Source organism: Nicotiana attenuata, chromosome 12 (genome assembly GCF_001879085.1).
Source record: "Nicotiana attenuata strain UT chromosome 12, NIATTr2, whole genome shotgun sequence".
NCBI lineage: Eukaryota > Viridiplantae > Streptophyta > Magnoliopsida > Solanales > Solanaceae > Nicotiana > Nicotiana attenuata.
In genome coordinates this window covers 35724536-35737351 of record NC_032000.1, presented here as the reverse complement: position 1 = coordinate 35737351, position 12816 = coordinate 35724536, and positions in this window count along the sequence as shown.

Genomic DNA, 12816 nt, shown 5'->3' with positions numbered 1-12816 from the left:
CCATACCGGGCAAGCAATGGCAGTGATTACAATAAGTGGATGAGGCGGTGATGTGAATGCCTCCAAAAAAAATTGAGTGATGAAGTTGAGTTGCAAGAGGATGAGATCCCTTTGGTGGTAGAGAATGTGATTGATGAGAACGTGAATGAAGAAGTGAGGATTGATATCAAAGATACCGAGGTGGAAACTCAGAATGACGTGAACCCGTCTAGGGAACACGTAATAGACATGCCGGAAGCGGTTGTGCCTAAAGCCAAGGCTCCTTTGCCAAGGCCACCTCCACCCTATCCTCAAAGGCTAGCAAAGCAGAAAAATGAGAACCAGTTTAAAAAATTCATTGACATGATGAAGAGCTTATCCATTAATGTGCCTTTGGTGGAGGCTTTGGAGCAAATGCCTGGCTACGCTAAATTCATAAAAGATTTGGTGACGAAGAAAAGATCCATGGACCGTGAAACTATCAAGATGACCCACCAAGTTAGTGCTATAGTGCATTCAATAGCTCCGAAGTTGGAGGATCCCGGTGCTTTCACCAGTCCTTGCACTATTGGAAGTGCAGACTTTGCTAAAGCTTTATGTGATTTGGGGGCGAGTATCAACTTGATGCCCTACTCAGTTTTCAAGACTTTGGGGATTGGACAGCCGAGGCCGACTTCCAAGAGGTTGCAAATGGCAGATAGATCGATAAAGAGGCCCTTGGGTATAATAGATGATGTTCTCGTCCGGGTGGACAAATTCATCTTGCCAGCTGATTTTGTGATTCTCGATTGTGAGGTTGATTTCGAGGTACCTATAATTTTGGGAAGACCTTTCCTTGCTACTAGGAAGGCCTTAGTTGATGTGGAAGCAGGGGAACTCACTTTCCGAGTGGGTGATGAAAAAGTGGTCTTTCATGTGTGCAAGTTAATGAAGCATCCCAACTGCACAGAAGTGTGCTCATATGTGGATCTTGTCACGGCAGTGATAATTGATGATACTAGTGCAATGATCAATGTGGAGGACCCTCTAAAGGCGGTTTTGTTGAATCTTGATGTCAATGAGGATGAAGGCCGTGTGGAGTGTGTCAATGCTTGGATCTTGAAAATAGAAAGACTCCACCAACCAAGCCTTCAATTGAGGAACCTCCGGTGTTGGAGTTGAAGCTGTTGCCTCCACACCTCAGGTATGAATTCTTAGGCCCTAGTTCAACTTTGCCAGTTATTCTTTCCTCTTGTCTTACTAACATGCAGGTAGATGCCACATTGGCGGTGCTCCAAAAGCGGAAGAAGGAAATTGGATAGACTCTAGCTGATATTCGGGGAATAAGACCCGCATTCTGTATGCATAAGATTATTCTAGAAGATGATGCAAAACCCTCGGAACATCAAAGGAGGTTGAACGGGGCAATGCAAGAAGTTGTGAAAAAGGAGGTGATCAAGTGGTTAGATGCCGGGGTTGTGTACCCCATCTCTGACAGCTCTTGGACTTCGCCGGTGCAATGTGTGCCGAAGAAGGGTGGGATGACCGTGGTGACCAATGCTCAAAATGAACTAATTCCTACCCGGACAATCACTGGATGGAGGGTGTGCATGGACTACTGCAAGCTGAACAAAGTGACCCGCAAGGATCATTTTCCATTGCCTTTCCTTGACCAGATGCTTGATCGACTTGCTGGGCGTGCCTTCTACTATTTCTTGGATGGATATTCTGGGTACACCGAATCTTGATTGCTCCGGAATATCATTAGAAGACCACTTTCAGCTGTCCATATGGCACCTTTGCCTTATCTAGGATGCCTTTTGGGTTGTGTAATACACCGGCGACATTCCAACGGTGTATGATGGACATTTTTACCGTATATGTTGGAAAATATTTTGGAGGTGTTCATGGACAACTTTAGTGTGGTGGGTGACTCATTTGATGAATGCTTGAAGAATCTTGATAGGGTGTTGGGCCGGTGTGAGGAAACCAATCTTGTGCTCAATTGGGAAAAATGCCACTTCATGGTTGAGGAGGGCATAGTTCTTGGTCACAAAGTTTCAAAACATGGCATAGGGGTGGACAAAGATAAAATAGAGGTAATTTCAAGGCTTCCTCCCCCCATTTCTGTCATGGGGGTTAGAAGTTTTCTTGGGCATGCGGGGTTCTACCGGAGATTTATCAAGGATTTTTCGAAGGTAGTGAATCCTTTGTGCAAGCTATTAGAAAAGGATGCCAAGTTCATGTTCGATGAGGGATGTATGCAAGCATTTGAACTTCTCAAGCATAAGTTGACACACCCCTATTATTACCGCACCCAATTGGAGCTTGCCTTTCGAGCTCATGTGCGACGCGAGTGATGTTGCGGTTGGGGCAGTTTTCGGTCAAAGAGTGAGCAAAATATTTCATCCGGTGTACTATGCGAGCAAGACAATGAATGATGCCCAAAGGAACTACACGGTGACTGAGAAAGAGTTTTTGGCTACTGTGTTCGCAATGGAGAAATTTCTGCCGTATCTCATGGGCGCCAAAGTCACAGTGCATACCGATCATGCTGTTCTTAGGTATTTGATGACGAAGAAAGATTCCAAAGCTAGGTTGATGCGATGGGTCTTGTTACTTCAAGAGTTTGATTTGGAAATTGTGGACCGGAAAGGTAGTGAAAACCAAGTGGCAGACCACTTGTCCCGCTTGGAGGAGGAAGGGAGGCCGTGTGATGGCCTAGAGATCAATGATACATTTCCCGATGAGCAACTACTTTCTGTGTCGATGAATGATATGCCATGGTTTGCGGATGTTGCTAATTTCCTTGTGACTGGTATAATCCCGTGTGAGCTCTCTTCTAACCAAAGGAAGAAGCTCAAACGGGATAGTTTGGATTTCTATTGGGATGAGCCGTACTTGTTCAAGATATGCACCGACGGAGTGATCCGAAGGTGTGTCCCAGAGGAGGAGCAGTTGAGTATTTTGGAGGCTTGTCATTCCTCTCCCTATAGTGGCCATCATGGCGGGGNCAACTTTTAAGATTTCCAAATAATCCAAATACATCCCCAGAACCCGGTGTCACAAGTACATGAGCAACTACTGATAAGAGAAATAAAATACAACATCCCTATGGAATACAGTGGACGGAAAGTAAATACAGTACACTGGAAGGGACTACCCTAGCTGCGGTCGCCTCGAATGATGCAGCTCACCTAATCCCAGAAACGTCCGTGCTGCTACGCCCCGTAGGCTGCTAGAGGTATATATACCTGTGCAACAAAAATGCACAGAAGTGTAGTATGAGTACGTAATCAACGTGTACTCAGTGAGTGTCCCGCCTAATCCCGAAGGGGTAGAGACGAGATGGTCAACTTGACACTCTCTAATAGTCAAATGATTATTTATCCTTAATATACATATTAAACAGTGGATTTATTTTATAAACATGATTTTAATCCAGATAGAGGAAACAAGTAAACACGTAGTTCTTTCATAGGAAAATTTCCAGAGTTTCTCTTTAAATATAATCCAAATATTTTTAAGCCACAAAAGGCAATAAAACTTAATTAAGTCCAGGCAGCAACACAAGCATGCGCAAATCATACCGAGGCGACGGCCCAATCCAACAGAAATAAATGTGCACTTGCCGAGGGTTGACGGCGCGCCTATAGATGCATCTATTAATCTGCCGAGGCGTTTGGCCCGTTCCAAAATAAACACACACACAGTCAGACAATCAGTCAAGAAGTCAACATGGAGCAATTATCCAAGAAAGGCCAATTCTCTTTAATAATTTGAGAAAACGAAGCTTAAGTCTTTTTATAAATCCATTTATTAATTTAATGTGATCTAAGCAATTCAAACCATCAATGGGTTCACAACTAATTCAAATATAACATGCTTTTGGGTCCTAGACTACCCGGACAATAGCATAATAGTAGCTACGCAGGACTCTCGTCACCTCGTGCGTACGTAGCCCCCACAAATAGGAGCACTTAACCAGTTTAACTCATCTATGGGGTAAATTCCCCCTCACAAGATTAGAAAGGAGACTCACCTCGCTCCGAAGATCCACAACCGGCATTCTACATTCTTCCGAAGACTTGCATCAACGCACAATGCTCCAAAACTAGCCAACGATCATATAAATCCATTAATACATGCTCAATTATACTTTACAACCCAGTTTATAACAATTCCTAACCCCGAACGAAAAGTTGACAAAAATGACCTCGGGCCCACGTGCCCGGAATCCGAAATTTCTCGAAGATAAAGTTTACCCATGAACTCACGAACTCAAATATATGATTTTCTCTTAATTCCATACTCAAAATCGTGGTCAAAATCCAAGAACACTAATTTTCTAGATCTTCCTCTAACCCTCAATTTTCTACCCATTTACATGCTAAAAATCCACACATAATCAATGTATTTAACTAAAAAGTGATGGGGATAACTTACCTTAACCATGACGACAAAAATCCTCTCTTGAAGCTCCCCAAAAATCGCCCAAGCCATGAAGAAATGGGAGAAATGAACTCAACCCACGATTTAAATCAACCTTTCTGCCTCTAGGTCTTTTCGCTTCTGCGGAAGCTATACCGCATCAGCGGTTCCGCTTATGTGGTCCCCCCTTTCTCGCTTCTGCGATGCTTCGACCGCAGGTGCGGTACCGCTTCTGCGGCTGCTCGACCGCATCTGCGGTCCTCTCCATTTTGGTCCCAACCGCTTCTGCGGTCAAATTCTCGCCTCTGCAGGGCCGCTTCTGCGGTCCCAAATCCGCAGAAGCGGAAAAACCAGAAGCAGCAGCTCCAGCTCTTCCTCAAACTCCAAATCCGATCCGTTAGCCACCCGGAATCCACCCGAGGCCCCCGGGACCCCAACCAATCAGACCAACCAATCCCAAAACACATTACGGACCTGCTCGAGGCCTCAAATCACATCAAGCAACGCTAAAATCATCAATTGGCCTCCAATCCAAGCTTTATGAACTTTGAACTTTCCAACTTCTATTTTCGATGTTTAAACCTATCAAATCACGTCCGATTGACTTCAAATTTTGCACACAAGTCTCATTTGACACTGCGGACCCACTCAAACTTCCGGAATTGGATTCCGACCCCGATATCAAAAAGTCAACCTCCGGTCAAACTTCTTAAAACCTTCAAATTTCTATCTTTAGCCAAATAGCTTCAAAATGACCTACGGACCTCCGAATTCACTTCCGATTGCGCTCCCAACTCCAGAATCACCATACGGAGCTATTCCCAGACTCAGAATCCCAAACGGACATCGATAACATTGAAATGCACTTCAAGCCAAACTTAAGAAATTCCTTCTAAAATTCTAACTTCCACAATAGGCGCCAAAATGCTCCCGGGTTATCCAAAACCCAATCCGGGCATACGCCCAAGTCCGAAATCATCATACGAACCTGCTGGAACCTTCAGATCCTGATTCCGAGGTTGTTTACTCAAAATTCCAATCCTAGTTCATTCTTTCAACTTTAAGCTTCTCAAATGAGAATTTTCATTTAAATTTAACTCCGATCTTCCTGAATTTAAATTCCGACCATGCGAACAAGTCACAACTCCTGAAATGAAGCTGCTTATGGCCTCAGACTGCTGAACGACGCGCTAGGTCTCGAATCGACCGGTTGGGTCGTTACAGAAATCCAAAGTCAAGTGCCCAAAAAGGCAAAATAAGATGAAAAGGCCAAAGCCCACACGGGTGAACCATCGTATGAAAGTTTGGAAAGTCAAAATCCCTGGTTTTAGAAGAGAGATCGGTCTCCAGAAAGCCAGCGAGCAGTAGAGGTTTTCATCAAAAGAGTTGGGCCAAGATCAAAACAATCAAGGCCACAAAACCAACCACCGTTTCAAACTAACAATTGTTCTTTGTTTGAAATTAGGAAAATGTGTTAATTCAAAGCAACCTTGCAAGAAGCAGGTGCAACCAAAAAGAAACTGCGCAAGGGCTAAAAACAGCTTTGCAGCAACAATCCAAAAAAGGGAAGTCCCTTCCAAAATTCTTTCCCGCATTCACTCATTCCATGAAATAGATAAAAAAAAGAAGCAGAAGAGAAGAAAAATTCAAAATCATGGTAGCCTAGGGTCCCCAATCTCTAGTTACGTTTGTTTCAGACATAGGGTCCCCACCCCTACTCATTTTTTCAACATAGGGTCTCCACTCCCTAGTTGATTTTATTGTAGACATAGGGTCCCCACTCCCTAGTCACTTTTCCAACATAGGTTCTCCACTCCCTAGTTGATCTTGTTTTAGATATAGAGTCTCCACTCCCTAGTCTGCTTTTCCAACATAGAGTCTCCACTCCCTAGTTGAATTTATTTTATACATAGGGTCTCCACTCCCTAGTCTGTTTTGCCAACATAGGGTCTCCACTCCCTAGTTGAAGTTATTTTAGACATAGGGTCTCCACTCCCTAGTCNCGATTGGTCCATAGCTCAATTTCAAGGACTCGAGCCTCATTGGCCAACGTCAAGTCCGCAACCTCTTTCCGAAGGGAAGTCTTCTCCGACTCCAACTGTTGCACCCGGGCTTCCAGTTCGGCTTTGTTCTCATCAAGTTCGGCTCTGCTCTCGTCAAGCTCGGTCTTAACCCGATTAAGCTCGGCTTGCACCCCCCTTAGCTTATAACCAAGCTCTTTCTTCGCTTCCTCCAGCCGGATAGCACAGGACGCGTGCTCTTTGTTCAAAAGGTCCAATCCGGTCCGGCTTTCTAGCAGCTTTTCTTCAAGGACCCGGCGCCCCTCTCGCTCCGTCTCCATTTTGTCCTTGATCCGGAGGAACATCGAGTGATATAGCACCGATGCCTGCAAAGAAAAAGTCTAAAGAGTCAGTACTGAATCACAAGGCAAAAATATTAGAAATAAAGGAAGAAGCAAGTTCAATCCAAAAAAGGGAAGTCCCTTCCAAAATTCTTTCCCGCATTCACTCATTCCATGAAATAGATAAAAAAAAGAAGCAGAAGAGAAGAAAAATTCAAAATCATGGTAGCCTAGGGTCCCCAATCTCTAGTTACGTTTGTTTCAGACATAGGGTCCCCACCCCCTACTCATTTTTTCAACATAGGGTCTCCACTCCCTAGTTGATTTTATTGTAGACATAGGGTCCCCACTCCCTAGTCACTTTTCCAACATAGGTTCTCCACTCCCTAGTTGATCTTGTTTTAGATATAGAGTCTCCACTCCCTAGTCTGCTTTTCCAACATAGAGTCTCCACTCCCTAGTTGAATTTATTTTATACATAGGGTCTCCACTCCCTAGTCTGTTTTGCCAACATAGGGTCTCCACTCCCTAGTTGAAGTTATTTTAGACATAGGGTCTCCACTCCCTAGTCATTTTGCCAACATAGGGTCTCCACTCCCTACTTGAAGTTATTTTAGACATAGGGTCTCCACTCCCTAGTCACTTTTCCAACATAGGGTCTCCACTCCCTAGTGGAATTTATTTTAGACATAGGGTCTCCACTCCCTAGTCACTTTTCCAACAAAGTCTCCACTCCCTAGTCACTTTTTCAACATAGGGTCTCCACTCCCTAGTTGAATTTACTTTAGACATAGGGTCTCCACTACCTAGTCACTTTTTCCAACATAGGGTCTCCACTCCCTAGTTGATTTTAGTTTAGACATAGGGTCTCCACTCCCTAGTCGCTTTTCCAACATAGGGTCTCCACTCCCTAGTTGATTTTTAGTTTAGATATAGGGTCTCCACTCCCTAGTCATTTTTCCAACATAGGGTCTCCACTCCCTAGTTGAAGTTATTTTAGACATAGGGTCTCCACTCCCTAGTCGTTTTGCCAACATAGGGTCTCCACTTCCTAGTTGATTTTAGTATCAGACATAGGGTCTCCACTCCCTAGTCGTTTTGCCAACATAAGGTCTCCACTCCCTAGTTGAATTTGCTTTAGACACAGGGTCTCCACTCCCTAGTTACTTTTCTCCAATATAGGGTCTCCACTCCCTAGTTGAAGTCATTATAGATATAGGGCTCCATTCCCTAATCTCTTTTTCTGAAGGATCAATCCTGATTTTTTGCTTTCAATAAAGAAATAGTATAGATTTTTGTTAACAAATAACTCACGAAATTTTCCTAGTGATAACTGGGGCAAAAATTTTTGTTCATTTGTTTGTTTTGGTGCCTGAACAAGTTTCCACCGTGAGGCACAAGGTTTGAGATGACCAAAGGAAGAAGTCTCAACCCAAATAAGAGAAAGGAAGAACAAGAAAAGAAGTTGAACTCAAAACGCAGAAGCGGAGAAAAGATGTGGACTGCTCAAGACGTGATTGAAGTTACAAGCTTTCGCATGTCCCTCCTTGGTCCAAAGTTTGAAGAAGAATGAACTAGCGATTGCAACTAACGAGCATCGAGATTCAGATCAGAGTCTGCAATCATCCAAGACTCAAGATCAAGCTTTAGAAGGTTTATAGATAGGAATCTTATAACTCGTAGTTGATAGGCTTAGCTACTTTAGCTTTTCATCTTTTATTTCGGTGTAGTAAGGAGCTCAGCAAGCAGAAACAGCAGCAACAGCAGTGAAATCACAGTTTCCCGGTAGTCCCAGCTACTAAAACTTCCAGAACTACACTGACCTGATTCCTTTATAGCCAAGGATATGTAGGCAACCTCTGAAGCAAGGTTCGGTCAGACTCTTTCAAAAGATGCTTCTCATGGAGTTTCAAATGGGCAAAAATCCCTCGTAATTGCTCATTTTATCTTTGCCCGAAAACCCTTTGTGTTTCCGAGCAAAGAGGGACAACTGTGAGTATGTGATTTTTGCCCTATACGAACTACTCCTATAAAATCCAAGAAAATAGATTTTTTCCTAATTATATGTAACGACCTGATCGTTCGTTTTGAGAGTTATAGCCACATTTCCCCCATCTATGCTTATTTATATGTTGTTCAGCTGTGTTGAGTTGTATCGAGTTGGTAGGTTTGGGTTCGGAGTAGTTTTGGAGTTGGTATCAAAGCCTAGGTTACATAGGTCTCACGAGTCATGAGCGGGTTTAGTAGAGTCTTGCGGATCGGTACGGAAACGTCTGTACTTATCTTCGAGAGGCTGCAGAACCTTTAGGAAAACTTCACCTTCTTGAATTCTTATCGTGCGGTATTGATTCAGCTTGAAGTGTAACTCTTTGAATTCCTTCCACGCATTCGTATGCGCACATGAGCGCTCGGTATCAGTTGTGCATCGACGAATTGTGATTCCCTGTATGAGGTGCGAGATGTGATTTCTGTGTGTTGATGTTGGGCCAGTCTGGAGGACTTGGGGCCGGGTTTTGATTGTAGATTGAGCATTGAGGTATTGATTGTGTGGGCACGTGCTTATATGTCCGTTCGTGTCCCTATTAGTCGGATTTGTGATTTGATGGCTATGTGGCGAATATGATTTGACTGCAAGATTGTGTTCGGATTGATCGAATGTGACGAGAAGGGTTTACTTGAGATGTAGCAAGGACTAATGGGTGTTTGATTTGTGACTTGATATAGCTTGTTCAGGCTCTGTCTGATAAGAGGTTTATTACCAGCATTTGGTTGTTTTGGGCAGCTGCTATGATTAGAAATCATCGTTTTGAGTGTTTGAATTATGTGGTATATCATGTGATTTCAGGTATGTTTTAGACTCGTTCGAGGACGAACATTTGTTTAAGAGGGGGAGGATGTAACGACCCGATCGTTCGTTCTGAGAGTTATAGCCACATTTCCCCCATCTATGCTTATTTATATGTTGTTCAGTTGTGTTGAGTTGTATCGAGTTGGTAGGTTTGGGTTCGGAGTAGTTTTGGAGTGAAATGAACACTTAGTCTCTTAGTTAGAAAGCTAAGTTAGAAAAGTCAACCGGAAGTTAACTTATAAGTAAAAGAATTTTGATTTGGATTTTTATGATTCGATTAGCTTTGTCGGGTGATTTTAGACTTAGGGGTGTGTCCGGAATATAATTTGGAGGTCTGTGGCAGAACTAGGCTTGAATTGACGAAAGTTTGAAGTTTAGAAGTTCTTAGGCTTGAATTCGAGGTTGATTTGGTATTTTGGTGTGGTTTTGGGTGTTTCGGAGGTTTGACTAAGTTCGTCTAGTGATATATGACTTTTTGGAATTATTGGTTGAGATCGTGAGGGCCTCGGGTGAGTTTCGGATAGGTTTGGGTTGTGTTGCGCTCGTTTTTCTTATGTTTCGACGCCGTTTCTTCAAGCATAAATGATATCATATTGAACAAAGAGTAATTACGAAATTGCCACTAGCAGCATATTTAAAAATCTGCACTATTTGCAAATATTAAAACCTACATATCTCATTCATTATAAGTTCAAATTGAGTGATTCAAAAGCCTAACTTGACTAGAATTTCACAAGGAATCCATTGGAGGCATAAAATACGAGTTTCCGGATCATTTGGCTTGAGAAACGAGGCAGAATAACTGGTAGAAAAATATACAAAACTAGGGTTTGTTCGTTCGGTCATATTTTGAGTTGGGGAGCTCGGATTTGGGCGATTTTGGAGGCTATTTTCACCATATGGATTGGGGTAAGTGTTCTCTACTCGATTTTGATTATAATTTATGAATCCATCTTCGTTTTTGGGATTTGATTGATGATTTCAAAGTGAAATTGAGGGAGTTAGGGTTTGAGTTTTGGAGAGTTTTAAGTGAGGATTTGAGGGACCAAACGGAGTTCGATTTTGGCAAATTTTATATGGTTAGACTCGGGAGAGGACGAGGATTATTATTCTGCCATTTTTGACTGATTCCGAGACATGGGCCCGGGGGCCGAGTTTTGGCCGATTTCGGATTTTTGGCATGTTTATGTTGTTTTATTGTGTAATTCGATTCTTTAGACTATGTTGATAGTAGTATTCTGATTATGGTTAGATTCGAAGCTTTTGGAGACTGAATCGAGGGACGAGGACATCTCGGAGTAGGATTTTACGTTGTTGAGGTAAGTAACAGTTTTAACTCTGGCTTTGAGGGTATAAAACCGGAGAAATTGATATCATGTGATTGTTTGGTGGTGATATCCACGCTAGGTGACGGGCATGTGGGTGTGCACCGCGAGGGATTGAGACTTGGTCCGTCCCGTGAGGCCAGGCCTAAAAGCTATTATCTGTTGTTATGTGTTTACTTGTTGTTGAACTTGTTTGCCTTCATGTTAGAGATCCTATTTAGGTTTTATTCATGCTCACATTAATTGTACTCAGTCATAGAAATTATTGTACATGTTTACCTCAGTCTCTATTATTTGCTAATATGCTGTGATACTTGATGTGGGTTGTGTTCCCTTATTTGTTGATGATGGTGAGGCTAGTGAGGTACATGACTGAGTGAGGCCGAGGGCCTGGTTGTGATATTAATACCATAGCGCGTGAGTTGTCCGCGTAGCACGTGAGTTGACCGTGCGGGTCCAGGTATTGATACCATAGCGCGTGAGTTGTCCGCGTAGCAAGTGAGTTGACCGTGCGGATCCAGGTATTGATATGGTAGCACGTGAGTTGTCCGTGCTTAGCGCTTGGGCTTTGGGAGCCCCTCCGGAGTCTGTACACACCCCCAGTGAGCGCAAAGTGTTGAGTGTATTGAGTGTTGAGTGTTGAATGCTAAGTGCGAGTGTTGAGTGATGGAGTGAGACATTGCTATGAGGTTGCATTTACTTTTGCATTTTACATTTCAGTTTGAATTTATTTGGGTAACCTACGAGCTTGATTTTTTTTGTTTTGCTTCAGCTTGAATGATGACATTTTATTTTTAAAATTGTGAAAAATAAATAATTGGACTATTTTGCTTAGCTCGTCACTACAGCTCAGTTCCTTAGTTATTTCTATTATTACTGAGGTGGTTGTACTCATACTATACCCTGCACTTTATGTGCAGATCCAGGTTGGAGCTAGCTGTCAGCGTCCGCAGGCCTTGTCTTTTATCATTTCTTCTTTGGACAGTTAGACAGTTTATATATCTCAGTTCATAGTTTTAGATGCTCATGACTTAGTGACACCCCGATGTTTGGGACTCGTTTTCATATTTTATATAATTTATATTTATAGTTGGTTTAGTTTATCAGGAATTAAATTATCGAAAATGTTTTATTAAATTCTTATAATCAAATTAGTAGTAATATTTTGGGAATAGGCTTGCCTTGTAACACGATAGGCGCCATCACGACCACGATTAGATATTGGGTCGTGACATTATATGCCATTTTGTTTTTAGGAATTTTTGTAGGATTTTTATTAATTGTTTGCATTTTTGTGCGTTTTGCCAACATAGGGTCTCCACTCCCTAGTTGCCTTTTGCCAACATAGGGTCNCCCGGAACCTCAACCAAAGTTACCAACACATCTTAAAACATTATTCAAACTTGTTCCAATCCTCAAAACATGTCTAACAACTAAGAATCTTGTATAAAAAGCATCTATGTAAGCACGATTATATGACCAATCATATATGCCATTTATAATTTTGTCCCACAGAATTCTCTTAGGAACCCTTTTTAAAAAAAGAATTAATTAACTCAAAATTTTTTAAGAAGAATAATTTTGTTTTTAGGAATTTTTGTAGGATTTTTATTAATTGTTTGCATTTTTGTGCACGTTTAATTTTTATTAAAAATCATAAAAATGCCAAAAATACCATGCATTGCATTTAGGTTTTGTTTTTACATTTTTTGGATTAAATAGTTAAGTATTTTTTTTATTAAAATGAAAATCATAAAAAATGACCCATTTTACATTTTTACCTTTTAGATTATTGATTTTTCTCTTTTAATTTAGGATTAAGTGATTTTATAATTATTGTTATTAGGTAATTAGTTTAATTTTGCAATTTGGATTAATTTAGGATTTTAAATAAAAAAATGAAAAAAAAGGAA